Consider the following 18,735-nt stretch of genomic DNA (forward strand, 5'->3'; position numbering starts at 1 on the left):
TTGGAAGGAACATATAGAACTGGGGTTTGTCCAGAGAGACATACTGAGCTTTGAGGAGGGGAACCTTTTTCAAGACGGAAACAGAAGTATGATGAAAGAGTCTGAACTGAATTCTGAGTACAAGCCAAAGATAGAAAGTGATAGTAATAGTATGTTAGAAGAAAAGTGGATACCACCTGTGAGAGTGAAATGAATCATATCATCTGCTTACTCATCCCTCACACTTCTAGAAACCAACAGTGATCCAATGCAAAAGGGGACAGTCAGGAGATGTACATCCTTGGATTTTGGTGGTTGCATGGGACAGGGGAAAGCTATACCCCAATGTACCTGAGTTAGAAGAGTTTCTTTGATGGGTTGTCGACGGATCCCTCATGAGCGGACTCCCTTTAAAGCAGGAGCCACGGGGCGTCGAGATTCCTCATAGAAAATGCGAACACTCTCATCGAGACAGCAGCTTTGACCTTTGCGGTGCTCGTCGACGATGGAGCCTGGACGTCCTGCGAAGACGAGGCGTGCAGTGCACCTCGATGTAAAGAGTTTTGTGCCACAAAGAAGACTTGGGGAAGAACATTGGCCCAGCAGTGGCTGTCGGGTGTCGGCATCGACGACCGGGACTCTGCCACAGCTGGTTTTCAGATCTTCACTCATCAGCGTCTTTGTGGATTTCAGGTGGCGGGAATCCCACCGGCGGACTTTCCTCGGCCGTCTGCGGCGGGACAAAGCGGTCGACGCTGATAGCAAGGGAGCCCTTCTTTCAATGTTCTTAGATAAAGGTGAGGCTTTGCGGCTCTGGTCATCGAGCAGCACAGCGTCAAGTTGTCCCCGCTTCTGGGCAACACAACTCGACTGGCTTCCAGCGGTCACGGAAATCCTCTGAACCCCGGTCGACAACGATGGACTTAGATGGTCTCGATGTCCTGGTGCTTTACGATTTCTTGGCAGACCCCGTCTCCCGTCAACAGCCTTTCGGGCCTGGCTTCCAGCGTGCCTCGATGAAGCTCAGCTTCTGCAGATGTTCCCTCGTAGCTCGGGGAAGAGGTCTCCTAGCCAGGTCCTCACTCGGATCAGTCCTCGACAGACTCAACAGCTTTCGGATTTCGTTGAAGGAAAGCAGCAGCAATTCTTCTTCTTCCAGCTGGGCTTCAAGGAGAAGCAGCTTCAAGTTTCAACTTAAGCTTATGAACAAATTGGTAAGTGAGAGGTCCCCAGATAAACACACATTGGTCCCTCATTCACACTGCTGAGCCAAGCTTAGTCAGCCAATCAGTCAGAAGGGCATTCATGCAGGCCGGCAGCCAATCAGGCTCAGAGTGCATTCAGGCCATTCACTTACACCCAGACACCCATAACAAGGAATGTGGATTGGGGCAAGCACCCTGCCTTTCAGCACACCACACTGCATTCTTGTCAGTTTCGGGCAGGGCTGTCTCATTCATTGTGTCACACACAGAAACCAGACACCCATAACATGGGATGCAAATTCATCACACACTTCATTCACGCAGTTCCTACCCCAAGGGTGTAATCACAACATACAGTCACTCGGAAGGCTCCAGACAGTCTGGCCTGGGCTTCCCTACAACACCATATATGGTTCTTCCACCCAACAGCCAGTCAGGGGAAGAGACAGAGACGGGGCTTCCCAGGACTTTGTGAAAAAAAGGTAACAGGAGCCATCTTCCCTTCTACCAGGAATCCACGGATACCTGTGGCAGGGCCTGGGTATACCAAAATGGAGGATACTCAGAGCACCTGTCAAATTCAGCAGGGAGCTGCCACCAGCCCATACCTTGCTCTATGGGCCACACACGGGTGCCCAAAAACATACACTAGTGGTACAGGATTGTAACACCACCCATGGGTGACATAAGAATATCCCAAAGGTCTCGGTTCACCACAACCAAAAAGAGGAAGAGCTGCACTGCCAGGAGTCCCACATGGAGTCCGGTGCAGAAAACACCACAGAACACACATTATAAATGAGTACAGGGCAAGGTCATGGATGCCCTGTTCCTCCAATGCATTTCTAGCATCACATCCAGGAAAAATGCAAAAGGGACATAAACAAAAGTGGACAGGCTCTCTTAACATTACCTGATTCTAATGCTCAGGCATTTTGTGTCGAACCAGGCACCAAGCTGCTGTAGATGCGGGTTGAACTCGGTTGGAGTGCAGCAAATTTCATTAATCCCAGGCGGTGGGTCGGCATCAAGCCGGTTCAAGCAGTGCTCCATGCGGTTTGAAGGCGGCATCCAGCAATGCAGGTCGATGGGACACCAGGAGCAGTTCGGGTCGAGTAATGCATTGATGCAGAGGTTCAAGTTGAGCTGTCACGCAAAGTTCTGGTGGTCCAATGCTTGTTTTGATGCAGCTGTTCGAAGTTGTCTGCACTGTGCACTGGTGCTTGATTGCTTGAGATGACGCAGCTTTGCTCAGCTGATCGAGCATCTGGCCAGTAGGATGATGTACCAACAACCATCCCTACAGATAAGGTGCGTATCTTGGCTTTATACACATGTAATTAAAGCCATTACGGAGCATTTAATTTTCTTCTGCGTACCGTTTACGCTGAATTTATTTTCATTAAAAAGCATACTTTCCTCCACTAGATGGCAGCAGAGGGCAATAATCTCCATATCTGAGTGTATTACACAACTTCTTTTATTAAATCACTGAAAGTACAGTGGGGTTAACTAGATTTTTGGGACTTCTAGTTTACCATTCAGGCTTAACATGTTGATGTAAGGATTTACATGTTGCCATGTGGTGTTATTATGCAATTTTTGTTTTTGGAAGTAAACTTGAAATCCAAACTATTTGTACTGAGTAACGCTTGGAAGGTATGTGGTCAAATTTGCAGAGTGGATTAAAATCCCTGCTTCACTGTTCAGCCAAGGTTTGTGATCCTGGTCCCCACTCCCCATACTCCACCCTGCCTTGCACCCCATCTGTCCGGCCATCATACTCCCTCCTTTTTGGATGCAACCAGAAGACCACCAGTTCCTTTTTTCTACTTCCACCACTGATGTGATTAGCGGTCATGAGCTGAATTTGCTGTGATGCGTGTTCTGTCCGAGATGCAGATTCTTGGATATCTAGGAGGAAACCTATCGGGCAATCAAGACTGCTCTCCTAGGATGGAAGTAGAAGATGGGGGAAGGTACAGACAAGTCTTTAATACTCGAGGAGTTCATATGAAGTTATATTAAACAAGCAGCAAGGAGTAAGTTAAGAGACATAAACTTTGTCATGTGCATTATATAAATGGTCACAACTATTAATGCTACAGGTGGAACAGTGGAACAGAGGCCAGTCAGGCTTTTTTAGTAGTAATTAGCTGGAAATAAATCACTTGTATTAGCAATTTCTATTTTTGCTAAAAAGGCACAGTGGCAAAAGTATTTGTCCAGGATCACACACTTTAGTGTTGAAGTAGGGCTTTGGGACCAGTCTTCAACTTATACACTTGCCTGCATTTCTTCCTAACTGTAATTGCCAGAATTATGGTTGTTGGCTTTGTACACAAACAATAAACCAGTAAAACTCTAAATATGCCAACCATAATGCAGTTCAGCTTGCGTGCACTTTGTAGTTATTTGAAGTGATATTGCTAACTAGTGTCTGGCGATCCACATTAATTCCCTGCAGCAGACAGCGGGAAAGGTAGATTAGCAGTTTGTGGCTTTTGCTAAGATTATGTGTGCAAGTTCCTGTAAGTAAATCATATGCCAACAATTGCTTACTCACACTCCCTCTGCAGGCAATACATCAGTCTCAATCTATAGTAGTTCTTAACAGAGTTTCTAGGCTCTAGAATTTTGAAAATGAAGCTGTGTAAGTACCAAGTACTTGTAAGTTATTTTATGGCAGAATATTTTCCACAAGTGTAATAAAATGTTTAAAGCCAAGCCAGACGACTTCGATCTACAACTCTTGTGGGCTACGGGTCTGATTTTACATATGCAATGTGTGTATGTTGGATACGTTTTGCACGCTTGCAGTGGAGAAAACTCATTTGTACTCTCTTGAATTTGCATTTATGCTGTAATTTGAAAAATCATGCTTAAAATACTCCCACCTCAAAATCTTATCTGGAGCACTGCCAACAACGGTTTGAAATTTGCCTGCGAGCGCCAAAGCAGCACCTCAGGCCTTAGATGTTCAAACGCGGCCAACACGGTTCTAATGCAGTTCAAGTTGGTTTGGAATAGAAAACGAGGGACCTGGTTGTTTTGGCCCACTATGCCGTGAATCCTACTCTAGGGGGCCGTAGGGCAAGGCCAGCCCTCAGCAAATATCCTCTGCAATGGTCCCTAGGAATTGATGGGGATCAGAGCTTTCCTCTGCCTTGGAGCACCGGCCTTTGCCTCTGGCAGAGGGCTCTAGAATGGAGATTGCTCTCCGAACAGGTTCCAGATTAATTGTACTTGAAGTATTAAAAGTCCATAACGAATGAAAGGAGTGGGAGACCACCTCTTTTATAGGTAAACGGCTGCAGGGGATTGGAGGAAAGCAAGCCTGCTCCAAGTGGTCCAATCACCATCATTGAGATGAGTGACACTTCCCTCCCAATGTCAAACCAAGAGTGCCTTGTGAACACATGGAGGGAACAGGAAGAAGAGCAAAGCACGGATACTTCCTCAAACTCACTTGTGCTCTCTGGCTGTCATAACTCTGAACCTTTCCAAGCCCAGTTCTTCAAAGTTTCTCTAGTACGCTGCCCCTAGTGTAAGGCAGGCCTCTGTTATGAAATGGCCTCTTTGATCCCAGGCTTTCAGGAGATCTTCAGCTGGGAGATCCCAAGACTGGCAATGGAGCTTGGGGTTCCCTTCCTCCCAGAGAGCAAACCGAGGTATAGAGCAAACCGAGGTATGCAGCCTAACCTTCATTTCATTCACTGATTGCATACAGGCAGGTGCATGAAATCCACATGGCATCCCATAGCTGGTTACATTGATGACGCTGGTATTCTATTAATCAGATGTTGATTTAGTTATGTGAAACATCAGCTACAGATTATCCTGCCATCCTGCCAACAGGTGATGGTGTACCATAATAGCTCATGATTTCGGAGGAGAGGTGCAAACGTAAATGCAGCCTTTGAGAGCAATGCCACTGAAATGCAAACAGAACACCTGTGACCTCAACCTGCTCTGTGCCTCTGGAGAGCAGCAGCTGCAAATCAGGAGACCAATGCAGCAGGGCACAAGTGTGCACTATGTTTTTGGCATGGAGTTTAATGATATGGGAGTCTGGTTAACAGCCCACCCTTTCCGAGATGGAATTACTTGCATGATTTTCTTATTTATCGAATGGAGTGGTGTGCGCCGTTCATCTCAGCGCTCCTAAGCACTTACACTCCCGGGCTCCTTCTAAAATCAATCGAGCAGAGCGATCTGTGTTGCGTGCTGTTTTCCGCAGTTCGCTGCTGGAGTTCCTGCAGCTGGAGCTCAAATGAATTTGAGTTTGGAGCCCCCGATTCCAGGGCTTTTTTATATAGTTGTTTATCCCCTCATTTTAAAAGATCCTGTGCTATCCCAAAGAGGTGTTACCAGAAGAGAAGAGAACAATCCCTTGCGGGTGGAGAATCCAAAGGTATGCCCTACCTGCCAAAGGACACAAATAGAAGGCTTGTTAATAGTTCCCCACCACCATCAATCCAATTGGACGACTTTCTAAAGTAATCCTGTACAATCTAGTTTGCCCATGCTGAGAGCGCTGGACAGTCTTGATTCTATTAAAGTCAAGGAGGCAAGCATTATCCTTTTCTTTCTTTATTACTGCATATACATCAATTTAAAATTTAAACATTTTAGCACATTTCCAAAATGATCAACACATTTTTTGTTCATTTTGCGCTTTCCTCTAAAAAGGGGTTGTTAGTTCTGTCCACTTTAAAATGTTCCCTAGGAACTACAAACTCCCACAACTCTCTGTTTTCTTGTACTCCAGCCTTGACCCCAGTGTCCAATCAGACCGTGCCCTCTGCTATATGTAGTCCTCTTTCCTAACACTCCTCTTTCTTTGGAAGCCAATGTCCATCCAACATTCAACATCAACTGTGAACTTTTAACCAACGGAACTGGAGCTTCTCATCTGAACTCCCAACAATCCAACGGATCTTTAGAACTGCACACCGGCACTTTCTAATCTGTTACTCTCAAGTTTGCTTCTGGTCTTCTCCTGAAACCAATGGAGACATAATCATCAGGGTGGGTTCTACTTAAAATATGCGATGAAACAGTTTACAAAACATTTTTCATTATAATTATTATTATTACTATACATCCCTGGGCGGGATATAATGCTCGACTCCTTGTCTTTAATAGAATCGAGACTGTCCAGCGCTCTCAGCATGCGCAATCTTCATTCTATGTCGAGACAGGAGGCGAGCATTATGCTTGTTCAAAGCTGTCAATCACTGTATTCGCTATCTGGGAGATAGGTTTGAAATGAAAGGTTTTGAATGTGGACTCATTCGACCAATCAGCAGCTTTCATGATCTCTTGCAATAGAACACCTGCGGAAAATGCTCTAGAAGCCATCGCGCCCCTTACTGAATGCACACCAAACATCGATAAATCAATGCCAGCCCAGTGCATTACTTCTCAAACTCATCTGGCTATTGTGGCTGTCGCTATTGTGTGAAATGGTTTCCTACGTGTAATTAAAAGCTGCGTAAACTCCTCTCGCCCTAATCTGCTCCCTTGCTATCTCGTAGTCTTTAATGCATTGCGCTATGCATAACTTGCTATTATTGGGAAAATATGGGTAAGAAATTAATGTCCAAATCTGATTTTGTCCTATTCGCCACATTAAAGACCAATCCTTCCAGGTAAAATATCTTTCTGTCCACCTCTAAGGCTTTCACGTCTGAGACCCTTCTGCAAGCTATGAGGCAAAAAAGCATGGCTAGCTTCCTTGACAGTTGCGATCTGGAAAGGTCCCTATTCTCTGGCCACGATAGAAATAGCTGAAAAACCGCTTGAACGTCCCAAAGACAGGAATACTTGAGTACCGGCGGCTTACGCATCTTAATACCTTTCAGGAGCTGTAAAAAGCTGGGTGTTCTCCCACTGGTGTATTGTCTACTCTCTCCTGCCCCGCCTAAATAGCGGACCTGTACACGCCAATTGTCGTGTATGCGGCACCTTCTGCAAACTGTTATGCTAGGGAGTTCAGTATCTGCACTACAGGGGCTGAAACGGTATCATTACTAACTCCTAAGCAGTATCTGCTCCATCGCTTCCAAGCAGCACCACAGCTCCTGATGGTAGACGGTGCTGCGGAGTCTCTAATACACTCGGCAGCGAGTTGCAAAATTCCTGGCAGCTGGCATCTTTGCCCGAAACCCTGCATGCCATCAGGTGCAGTGTGTCTCCCAGTACCAGGGGATGAAGCTGCCTGCTAGGACCCGAAGGATGTCAACCCTGTGAGGAATCACTCTCGGGAAATCCATAGAAAGTTCCATCAGTTCTGGAAACCACGGCTGCGACTTCCATATCGGAACTACCAGCACTAGCTCCACCTGCTCCCTGCGGACCTTCGCTAGTACTCTCGTCAGCATTACGAATGGGGGAAAGGAGTAGTGAACTGCCCCTTCCACTGTTGCAAAAATGCATCCATCCCTGCTGCCGTTGGGTCTATCTTCCAGCTGAAAAACTTGGTGATCTGAGCATTCAGCCTGGATGCGAAAAGGTTGATATCTAGACGACCCCATAACTCTTGAAATCGTTCGAAAACGTCTGAAGGGAGCCTCCAGTCGCTGGAGTCTACAAAATATCGCAAATTCGAGTCCGCTATTGTAGTCTGAATCCCTGGCAAGTATTCTGCTGACACTGATATCTGTTGTCGCAGACAATAATGCCAAAGATCCTTCACCAGCTCGGCTGACATCCTGGAGGAGGTCCATCCTAACTTGTTGATATATCGGACCGCCGAAATATTGCCCATCTTGAGAAGTACCCAGCATTTGGCTCGGTCCTTGGTGAAGGCCTGCATTGCGAAAGAACCTGCAAGGAGCTCCAAGCAGTTTATGTGAAGCGACAGCTCTTCCCCCACCCCCCCCCCCGTTTCCGAGGAGCCGCATCGCGCTCCCCACCCGGCTCTGCTCACGTCTGACTCTATCACGGCGTCCGGGGTGTCTCTGAAAATGGATGTGCCATTCCAGGCTTCCATGTTTTTCAGCCACCAGTGAAGCTCAGTGGTGGCTTCCTGGTCCAAAGTCACTAACTGATGATACCCTAGACCTCCCCTGAGGTGTCTTATTTTCAGTTTCTGAAGAGCTCTGTAATGTAGTGGGCCTAGAAAAATGGCTTGTATGGAAGCCATAGTAACCCAACTATCCGGGCTAGACTGCGAAGCAACACAACTTTCTTCGCTACTACGGCCGTCAGTTATTTCTTTATGGACTTTATCTTTGCCATCGTTAGCTCTAGCGACACTTTCCTGGTGTCTACCACGAACCCCAGAAACTCCATCCTCTGCAATGGGTGTAGGTCGGATTTTTCTTTCGTTCACGACGAATCCGAGCAAAGATACTAGTCTGCACACCCAAGTCGCCTGTACTCATAGGCTTACGGCGCTCTGCCCTATGATGAAGATATCGTCTAGATACAAGATAATCCTGATCCCCCTCTCTCGAATGACTGCCGCTACTGGGCGCATAATCTTGGTAAACGCCCACGGCGCCGATGCCAGCCCGAAAGGGAGACATTTGAATCTCCAAATGTCTGTCCCCCATCAGAACCGGAGATATCTCCGATGTTGCACTGCTATCGGGATGGTAAGATAAGCGTCCTTGAGATCTAATCTGATCAGCCAGTCTCCTGTCCTGAGCAGGTTTCGCTGGTCATTTTGAAATGACGGTATACCACCCACTCGTTCAAACTCTTCATGTTGATCACCGGCCTGACCTTTTATCCCCTGTGTACTAAGAACATGTTGCTGAGGAACCCTTTGTCCCTCTCTCTCTCTCTCTCTCTCTCTCTCTCTCTCTCTCTCTCTCTCTCTCTCTCTCTCTGTCTCTCTCTCTGTCTCTCTTCCTTGTCCGCTAGGCTGCCCAGCTTGCTGTATAACAGCTGTTGCTCTTCTGAGGCTATACGTATCTCTGCTGGCTCTCACACTTGCGCAGGGTTGCCTACAAATTCTAACAGCATGCCTGAAACTGCTTGCAATACCCATGCATCGCCGGACAATTCTCACCATGCATTAAAGAACCAATGCGTCCTGCCCCCCACTTTTGGAAGGACTGTTCGCTAGTTACTCATCGCTTGGCGTGTTCGACTGCCGGTAGGCGCCTCTCCCCCTGCGATTCCTGGGGAAGCAAGCTCTAGTCGGGGGAAATAATTGTCTTGTTGGTGATTTTCCCAGTATTGGGCACTGTGTCCTTGAGGTCTTCTGTACTTCCCAAAACGACCGGACGCCCGACCTCTTTGCTGTCCGGTCCCCGCATAAACCCGACCCGGGAAAATTTGCTGGATGGAGCTTTGCACTTTCTCAAGTGCTGAATATGTCCCCACAAATTGGCACATTTCTTTAGCAAAGGTGTCTCCAAACAATAGGCCCTTTGCTTCTCCGCCTGCCTCGTAAGAGGCCAGACCAATCAGCTTGCCATCGATCTTGAGCAATACTCCTCGCCTCCTCTCAGCCGACTGGCCCCAGTTAGCATTGCCCAATAGACACCGCCCATTGGGCTCAACTTCCTAGGGCCACAGCGTCCACTGGTTCACCTGTATCTGCTGCCTTTTCTGCCAGGTCCATTACTTTGGCGATCTGGCCTGCCAGGCCTAGGAGTCTGTCCTGACGCCCTCGCCACGCTCTATCTACACCTTTTCTTATATCTTTTGTGGCCTTTGTGACGAATTTCACCGTTATCGGGTCCAATTCTGGGCTATCTGTAACTTTCCCCGGAAGTAGAGGTCTGGGGCATTCTGCCTTCATTTTCGTTCTGACTTCCCTGTCTAGCGGCTTTCGCAGGTGCTGTGCCATATATTGGGCCACTCTAGGCGATGGCACCCATTCTTAGGAGCTCGGATGCGCTATTGCCTCATGGTCAAACATGTCTAGAACATTTTCTTCCTCTTCGTCTTGAGGTTTCCTCGTACTCCTGGGTTTAGGCATAACAATGTCCTCCTCGCACTCGTAATCTGGTAGCATCCTCCCACTCCCCCTCATTATCCACCCCTGGGGCAGCAGGTCGAGAGTCCGGCACTGCTGCCCTCATCATAAAGGCTTTCTTCAGCCTACTTACGGGGTCGGCTGACTCTTGGGGCGGTACGTCTACCCCTTCTTTGGTGCTCGGGGCATTAAAGAGGTAGTCCTCTTCCGAGCCTTCTTACAGCCCTGGTTGACCCTAGACTCAGGGTGTCTCGCTAAAGTTCCCTCCCCCGTGCTCAGTGCCCTTTTTCTCTTGGGTTTCTCACCTTCTACCTTTTGCTTATAAAGCAGGGCCTCCAGGTGGTCTAGCCTTTGGGCTAGGGGCATCATACCCTCAGTAACTGCCTGTGATAAGGAGTTTCCCAGAACCCTCTTAAAGCTGAGGGAGAGGTCTTCCTCCTCTGCAGCAGGTTGTTCTCCCATTCTTCAGCACTCCATTCTGGGGATGTGCTCTGTGATAGTGTGTGCTCTTTATAATGTGCCATTTGATCAATGAGCTGCTAAGAGCTGTTGGAGGGAACCCAGCTGATGAGCCACACGGAGTGTTACACTTTGATATCTTTCTTCTTTTTTAAAACATTTTTTTTTAATGTATATATCGCTCTCTTGCTGCTTTCGGGTGTAAGGGAAGTCAGTTCGCGTTCATAGGCGCGAAGGAACTCTCTCAGAAGAGCTCTGTCGTGCAAAGCGAGTCGGGAGGGAAAACCTCCTCGCTCGCTGGCGTCCGTGAGGTCCTAGAGACCTTCGCGCGCCATGCTTTAATGTCAAAGTTCTAAAGGAGAAGGTGGGGCTGGCTGCCTAATGCGGGTGCGTTCGCCCACGGCTCTGGCCCCAACCTCCGATACTTTGCTCTGGAAAACGCCACGAAAACAATGAAACTGTATTAAGCGCGTGTCAATAAATCTGCCAAAATACTGTTTGCTAAACTTAGCGTTCTCACAACACTTGCATGCTAACTGTATTCTAAACACCATATGCCACACTTTTATAACGTGATATGAAAAGGTCCTTATCTCCTCATGCAGCAACAAAGAAAGAGGAGGAGTGTTAGGAAAGATGACTACATATAGCAGAGAGCATGGTCTGCTTGTATACTTGGACCAAGGCTGGACTACAAGAAAACAGAGTTTTATGAGTTTGTAGTTCCCAGGAAACATTTTAAAGTGGACATAACTAACAACCCCTTTTTAGTGGAAAGAGCAAAACGTCAAAAAATGTGTTGATCTGTTTGGAAATGTGTTAACATTTTTACATTTGAAATTGCTGTATATGCAGTAATACAGAAAGAAAAGCATAATGCTCGCCTCCTGTCTCGACATAGAATTACATGGCTGTCATATTTGTGATGCGTTAACTATTTACTGCACTATTGTTTCGATCTAAAGCTTGGTGTGGAAGCTGGGGGGAGATGGACTTGAGCAAGCCCCCTAAGCCAGTCGGGTGTTCCCTCGTGAAAGCTAGGGGAACGGGGACAGTGGGTGGGCGGAGTTGGATGGGGAAAGTATAGTTTGTTGTAAAATCTATAAAAAGAAATAACATTAAAATAACTAATCTAAGGTATACCTTAGGCACAGAACCTTACTTTTAATAATCTTGACTGTATGGAAACCATCCGGAGAAGCCGCCAAGCACTAGAGAACTACAAGCCTAAGGAACACAGTGATTTCAAGGATCTTGTCTGATTAATTTATATCAAGATTAAATAAAGGGCACCTGGCGGAGTCCTGATATGCCCCGGAGGGTACATGTATGCAAAATGCTAGACATCAGGATGAGAGATCCGTAGACAGCTGTCCAGTTTTGAAGCTATTTTATTTTGCCTTCAAAACGATTTTGCACAGATAAATAGAATTAAACATTTACAAGACTTTCGATAAGTACGAAAGTATGGACAGACGTTTGTTTTTTCAAGGGAAATACAGGTGAGTATCGTCCTCTTCACTTATCGAGAGACAATTTCCACAGTGGTGCATAAATATACAATACAGGTAAGTAGTGACATAGAACTTGTGCAGGGTGTTGATCGATAGTGTTGTGTACATTATTTTGTTGTATACCCCCGTACCTACCACAGTCCTGGGTCGCACCCTGCACAAGTTCTATGTCACTACTTACCTGTATTGTATAGTTATGCACCACTGTGGAAATTGTCTCTCGTTAATTGAAGAGGACGATACTCACCTGTATTTCCCTTGAAAAAATGAACGTCTGTCCATACTTTCGTCCTTATCGAAAGTCTTGTAAATGTTTAATTCTATTTATCTGTGCAAAATCGTTTTGAAGGCAAAATAAAATAGCTTCAAAACTGGACAGCTGTCTACGGATCTCTCATCCTGATTTCTAGCATTTTGCATACATGATTCATTTATATGTAATTTGTATCACCCATTTTTTGCAGCACTTAACTATGGGATCTGAAAGGACTTTTAGATGAATCTATTTTTATACATTAAGCACTTTGCCTAGCTTTTATCAAGTTATGGTAAGGTTTGTTGACTTCATTCATTTAAGAAAAGAATGCTACTCAATTTGATTCTACAGAAAGACCCTTTAGAGACATTCATTTGAATTTACTTAACCAAGTTCTGAAGTTTGTTTCTGCTTTTCTAATGTGGAATAATTATCATTGATCTAATTAATTATTAATTTGTCTATTTAATTTTGTACGGTGCTTTTCTCCTAAAAAAGACTTTCACTTACCTAAGAAATTGTCACTCATCGCAACCCCAATTTAAGGGGCAAAAAAAACATATTGCTGAGATTGAGGACCTCTGGGTGGAATCAACACGCAAAAGCAACCCATATTAAAATGTTATTCGAGAACCAAAAAAAGGTCCTACTCTTACCCTGTTACCAAACATCTAGCCACCTGATTGGCCTTACAGAGGTGATCCAAATAGAACCCTCACCAGTTAAAAAAATCATTCCGACCGCCGGGTAGCATGTAAACTGAAAGGCCAGAACGTCCTTTAAAATCAATGAGGTACTGTTGGTTTGGTATGCGCAACCAAGAGCAGCTGTTAAAGCTGGACAGAAGAATGATATGATGCCCCAAGAATTTCATCCTCCTCCTCTTCATTGTTTCGGCTCAAGATAAAGACAGCACTATATTATCTAAGGAGCGTATTGTGTACCATGACTCAATCGATACATCTAATCTATTTCTGCAGATGTGTTGTCTCAAGGCCATTGCGATCAAAGTACACAAACACAGACTCTGCCGTTTAGTGAACCTACATCTGCGGTTTTACAATTCCTAATCGAGGAGTTAGCCACTCTCTCACATGAAATCAGGTTGATGAAATTTGGTGAAATCAATGGCTCCAAAGATTCAGACAAAGAATGTGGAGGCAAAAGTGGTGACTGATTGCATGTTGCCTGACCACATTGTATGAATACAGTCCTACCACCCAATTGGCATGTGATGTCACAATCAATCCATTTTATGGCCGCTGCTGTTAGGGCCACTGATCCTATGGCCGCTGCTGTTAGTGCCACTGATAAGTCAGGGCGGTCATTTGCTCACAGAAAATAATCTAAGACATTCCACTCCCTGCTTTCCCTGACCCTAATTATGGATGTCAGCCAAATGATTATCAAACGAGAAATATTGCCAATCTGTTATACCCAATCAATTAATTCCATTAAAGGGATGATCCTAAGGGAGGCAGATTGGTATTTGTGGCCAGAGTACCTAAATTGGTGGCTGGTGGCTGGTGCCTATGAGCGAGGGGATGCTCTTAAAAATAAATGTATTCACTCAATACATTGGTGCAAAAGGTTGTTGTTCAGTCATAAGGGAAGAAATTATGAGTGCAGTTCTGCATTTTGATCCATACAGCAAGAGTAAGTATTTGGTAAGTTTGGATTTAACTAATAGATATACGGCTGATGGCCTCCTTTCCATAGACGTGAGAACCTACCTGCCAAATGGCTCTGCCGTTCAGGTCAAATCTTTTCCTCCAACTCAGAAAAACCCTTATGATACAATTCATTACATAACGAACACAGACCAGGGCAATGGATGGCGTACCAGAGGCTTAAACCCCACAGCTTGTAAATCTGCTATGCTTCCATCAGCCGTTCATCAGAGTACCGGTCTGGAACCGTGATGTTTGCTCTGCCCAAGACTCATACGCAGATATTGCTACTCCTATCCTTTGTGCTGTGGACTGACATATGAGAACCCCTCTTGGGACACATCATTTTTCACACTTAAACTCTGCAGCAGGCTCTTCGTTAAATTCGAAAAACCTTTGCATTGTTTCATGGAATGTTGCAGGTTTGGCAAATAAGATGGAAGATAACTGCTTTTTTGACTTCATTAGATTGTAGAACATAGAATGCCTGCAGGTGAAGAAGCCCTCATCGAAGACTACATACAATTTCATTCTTTATCAACTAAAGGCCCCATTGGCTGAATTATTGGGGGTCTTGTAACTTGGATAAGTCCAGACTTAACACCAAAAATGCAACAATTGGAAAGTGAGTCCCCGGATGTCCTAGCCGTTGTCATGGATGTGCTATTGGGGCATACCTTCTGCTTATTAGCATTTATAATAGACCATTGAAGGTACCAGAAATGAATGTTCTGTATGCTCTTGGGAGAATTGTCAGCAGATGGATTCCAATTTAGAAGCAAAGAGGTGAAGTAACATGTCTTGTGATGGGTAACTTAAATGTACAATTTGAAACACTAGTTGTTATGATCAATATCTTTTATGAAGATGATCTTGCTTTAAATATTACTGACACTAAAACCCCCAAAAGAGCATCACCTAGCCCTAGAAGTAGCCCAGTTATGGCTTAGAGTGGGTCTGAGAGCCCCAATTGGTAGACATAGGGATGATAATCTAGCTAGGCAAACCGATAAAGGACTAGGGCACTCTAGTTATGTCAACTATGTCCTGATCAATACTTCCTCAAGGCATTATGTCAGGTCACTTAAGTCGTGTGAAGAGTGGGCATGATCCTCTTTTGACCTTATTAAATATTCCTGACATGCAGTGTCCTGCTGGGGCAAACTCAAACTAAATTCCTCTACGGCTTGCCAAAAACCATAGGGTAGATGGGTGGCACAACTCAGACCTGAACATTATCCTCTCAGAACTGTAATTACCAATTGTAGAATTGCGATTGACCAGTGAACAGGATGATGTAGAAATAATTATCAATTCTTTAGCCAAAGTACCTAACATTGTTCAAGCCACATACTGAGATTAAGCACCTCTTAATCTGTAGAGAGTTCTGGTATGACGAGTAGTGTTGATTGTGTAAGCACAAGTTAATGGCACTGGGTAAGGCAACTGATTTGTACAATAAATATTTGATTCTAGTATCATGCCGAGAATACAATTAGCTTGTATGGAAGAAAAAAAGGTCCACGCCATTACAAACTTGGAAAAGCTCAAATTAACAATCGAGTCTAATAACTCCAAAAGGGTTCTGGGAGTAGGTTAATAAACGGCTAAAAGAAATAAAACTCCCTTAAAGGGTTGTATCCACAAAGGTGCCTGATACTACTATTTTGCTAATGTCTACCAGGAATATAGAGCAGAATTTCAGGAAAGATTGCTCTAATAGAAAAACATAGTGGCAACCACCTTAAATGCTTTCTGTGCATTTAAGTAGGTTAAATTAGGCATAATTGCCCAAAAATCTGGTAAGGCAACCTGCTAGATGGTATACCCATTGACCTCCTTACGAATACATTTGTTATCTGAGCCCTGTTTTTAATGAAATTGTTTATTTAATACAATACTTGATACCAATAAAATTCCACCCGCTTGGCGAAACACAGAAATAATCCCTTTTAGAAAGTAAGGAGAGATGATCCCGCAAATTACTGCCCAATCAACCTTGTGCAAACAGCAGGAAAAACTTTTGGGAAAGTCCTCCTAAAACACCCAGAGGACTGGATGGGGACCAACACTAATATTTTCACTCTATAGGCCGGTTTCCAAAAGGGGGCCGTCACAATCGATCAGATTTTAGGCTGTTTTTGCTTATTGTTAAATTTATAAATAAAAATAAAAGTTATGCTTCTTTAAAGTTTTATTGATCGCAAAATGGCCTTTCGGCAGTGGCACTGGATCAGATGTGTTTTGTGGCATACAATATGAATGATAAATGTGCCCCCTGATCTTCTAAAGGCAATGAGGCAGCTCTACACCAATAACATGGCAAAAGATTGTTATGGATTAGGAGGGTGTGACAAATCCTGAGGTGTTGTCACTACTTTAGATGGGGAAGCCCCTTTCCATGTGGCCAGGGAGGTGAGCCTGCTACCTGACAATCTCCCTGGGAGTGGTGCTCAACGGAGGATCTCATGGGGAGGGAAGACCCCATTGAGAGTAGTGACCATCTTGGAAGAACACAATATCCCTTGGGCCCTCCCACCTTTACTCAAAACCCCTCAAAATCCTCATTCCATAATGCCCTGATGTACGTCTGTAATACACCCCAAGTAGAAACCACTGGGACAAGGAAGAGGCAGCAAGTAATGAGGATGTCTGACCAGAACGAATTCACACACTCTAGTCTTTCAAGCAATTTCTTTGGCCAGCTGCCATTCAAAGTTGGAGAGGGAAGAGAAGGATGGTGTCTTCGTCTTCGCTTTGGAAATGGTATCGGCTGCCGAGAAACGTGCCAGGCTCAGGTGAGCTAGGGAAACAGCCGAACTGCAGAGGAGACCTGCCGGGAGACAGTACCAGTCTGCCTGAGAACTGTGGTGTAGTGACTGCGGACATCTGTACCAAGCATTAATGGTCAAAGGTGAGGATTTGCTCCAGTGAACGGATCCTGGGAGGAGTGACAACCCCCTCTGAGAACTGGACCTTTTGCTAGGATTTGTGATCCTGTGAGGCTGATATGAACTATGAACACTTTGATTTGTCTGCTCACTCTACTTGGATTATTTTTTATTTTACATTTTTTTGCAACCTTGAAATTGACTATTGTTTGGAAGAGCAAGGGGGAGAATCTTGTTGTGTGAGGGCCTGGTCTTTCACTTTATTCTCTTGACAGCTTGAGACAGTAACTTCTTCGCTTCACACTTTATATTTTGGAGCCATTTCATAACCCTGCTAACCTTTGCATTAGAATTATAAATAAGAGTATTAAAACATATTGGTACTTTTAACTTTTTGCCTGACTCTCTTCTTTTTGAAAACCTTTACATTATGGCAAACAAACAGTTGCTCAGGTACTGTGGCCACTTTACCACTTTACCCGCCACTCCACAGAACAGAGAGCCCTAATACACTGGTTTTCACTATTGGCTAGCACTGTCACCTATATGCCACCTTAGCATACCGCAGATTCATGTAAACTATTTTGATAACATCACCAACTGCTTTTAGAAATTACTACGTTTCACACAATACCTGTTACATTCCATAGTGCTCTTTCACTGTGACTAATTAGGATCTGTACATGTGTCATGGTCTTGCAATCTTTTATGCAACAACACAGTTTCTTCCATAGGATCTATGGACTTTGGCAGCAGTAACTATATGTGTTAAGCACTACGTTTCCCAGAACTCCTATTGCATTCCGGAGTCCTTTTGCATTCAGGCTGCACCACCCTATCCCCACACAGGGCCCATTGACAGAGCTGCGAGTCCGCAAACCTACTTTTACTTTCTGTTTACGGCCATTCCGTGATTGGACACACTGTTGGTCACGTGGTTCCAACCCACAGCGATTGGGTACCTCTCAAGCCAATTACTTGGGTCCTGTAGCAGTGACACGTCAGCCGACGCGCACACCCCTGGCTCTATTGGTCCGCGACTCCTTCGTGGGCGGATTCAGGAACCCCCAGCGTCCCGAGCTCCACAGCAACCATTTCATGCTGTGAGTTTCGAGATTGTGTCGGATTCACAAACCGGTAAGTGCCTGTGATTGCCTAGGTTCTCCCAACATCTACACCTCGCTTTCCACTTTTAGAGATCGATTGTCTTGGGTCACACTGACTAACGCGCTGAGCCTCATGCCATCAGTGTTATTCTTGCTTATTCTGCAATTTTTGCATGTCATGCTACCCGCAATACTAGCATGTGCCGTCATCTTTTTTCAGCACTGCGTGATGCGCCTCCAGGTCAGCACTTGTACTGGATCACGCGCCCACGGAATTGATTTTTCGTTTTTAACCACGTATAATCTGTTTTCACTATAGTTAAGAGTCCTCTTTCACGTACGCATGTCTAGACACCCAGATCCACCTGACACAAGTTTATTGTGGTACACGCCTCAGGGCACCTCCATCACTACCTGACACCACAAACTGTTGATGTAAGGCTCTTTTTGACACTCACTGCCTCCCTCCACATGGATCAGAGACACATGCTGCCATTCACCAACCTGCACGAGCACTATCCGTTGCTGCTATCACCATCTGTACTTGGTTAGACTGACACATATTGGTCTTCCCTTTAACAGACTAGAGACCTACCAAGGCCAACATCCAGCCTCCGGGACCCTGAAGCAAATCACTGACTCAAGAACGCACGGTCCATCTCAGTGCATTGAGCACTCTACAGTCCTGCATTCAACTAAGGACTCAAAAACACAGCT

The 18,735-nt window shown here is 45.3% G+C and overlaps 1 protein-coding gene across 2 annotated transcripts in view; it reads left to right on the top strand.

Annotated features, from left to right (window-relative positions):
* The window catches only part of CYP2U1 (cytochrome P450 family 2 subfamily U member 1), a 515,971-nt gene that overhangs the window by 109,988 nt on the left and 387,248 nt on the right, over positions 1–18,735 (top strand). The window lies entirely within an intron of this gene.

The sequence above is a fragment of the Ambystoma mexicanum genome, chromosome 6q (assembly GCF_040938575.1).
Source record: "Ambystoma mexicanum isolate Mex_15411 chromosome 6q, UKY_AmexF1_1, whole genome shotgun sequence".
NCBI lineage: Eukaryota > Metazoa > Chordata > Amphibia > Caudata > Ambystomatidae > Ambystoma > Ambystoma mexicanum.